The following is an 817-nucleotide window of genomic DNA, read 5'->3' on the forward strand; positions in this document are numbered from 1 at the left end:
AGTCTAACAGTGAGTGGAGAATTCAGCATTCTTCCTTCCCTGACTGATCCCGCACAGGCTGGAACTCTCGTATTTGCCCAGTCAAAGCTTCAGGTTACCAGGGAGCTGTAAAGATAAATTTGCCCCAGAGATGCTGAGCAGAGCGTCGTTTGCAAGTGTTCCGTTGTACAGTAGCAAAGCTTTGTTGTCTTGTCGCCAACAAATTTGTGGCACAGAATTGTTAAAAGGACGGATTTGTCAGAACTAGAGGCAGAAATGTTCAAGAAGCAAGAAGCATGGATGGGAAAAAACACAGCCTGCAACGCTGCAGAATAACTTTTCTTTCCATGTGACAGCGGGGGAATAACAACTGAACCGGGTCCGGGCTTTAATTACTTCTAAGTCGAATAAAATACGTTGGCCCGTACGGGGATCGAACCCGCGACTTTGGCGTTATTAGCACCACGCTCTAACCATCTGAGCTAACCGGCCACCTGGTGCAGTTTCCCTAGTATCTGGTTTTTAAATTTAAGGGGCAGTGAGTGGCGGATTCCGCAATCTTCCTCGCTGATTGATCGCGCACAGGCTGGAAATCTCGGATTTGCCCAGTTGAAAGTTCAGGTTACCAGCGAGCTGTGAGTGTCTGTTTCTCCCAGAGCTGCTGAATGATCCGATCTTCACAAAGCTGTTCAGTAACAGATACGTTCTCCTTCTTGTCAATGATGAAAACAATCTGTCAAAAGCAAACCTTAAGCTGCAAAATCTCCCGTCATCAATAGGCTGGTACCAATGCAATCTCTTTTCTATTTATTTCATGGGGTGTGGGCATGTCGCGCAT

General features: G+C 46.6%; 1 non-coding gene across 1 annotated transcript; it reads right to left on the bottom strand.

The window, feature by feature from the left end:
• Positions 1-397: 397 nt before the first annotated feature.
• On the bottom strand, positions 398-471 carry trnai-aau (transfer RNA isoleucine (anticodon AAU)). The gene has a single exon. It is a non-coding gene; the product is annotated as a tRNA-Ile (tRNA).
• Positions 472-817: the final 346 nt, after the last annotated feature.

This window comes from Cetorhinus maximus, chromosome 35 (genome assembly GCF_964194155.1).
Source record: "Cetorhinus maximus chromosome 35, sCetMax3.hap1.1, whole genome shotgun sequence".
NCBI classification, from domain to species: Eukaryota; Metazoa; Chordata; class Chondrichthyes; order Lamniformes; family Cetorhinidae; genus Cetorhinus; species Cetorhinus maximus.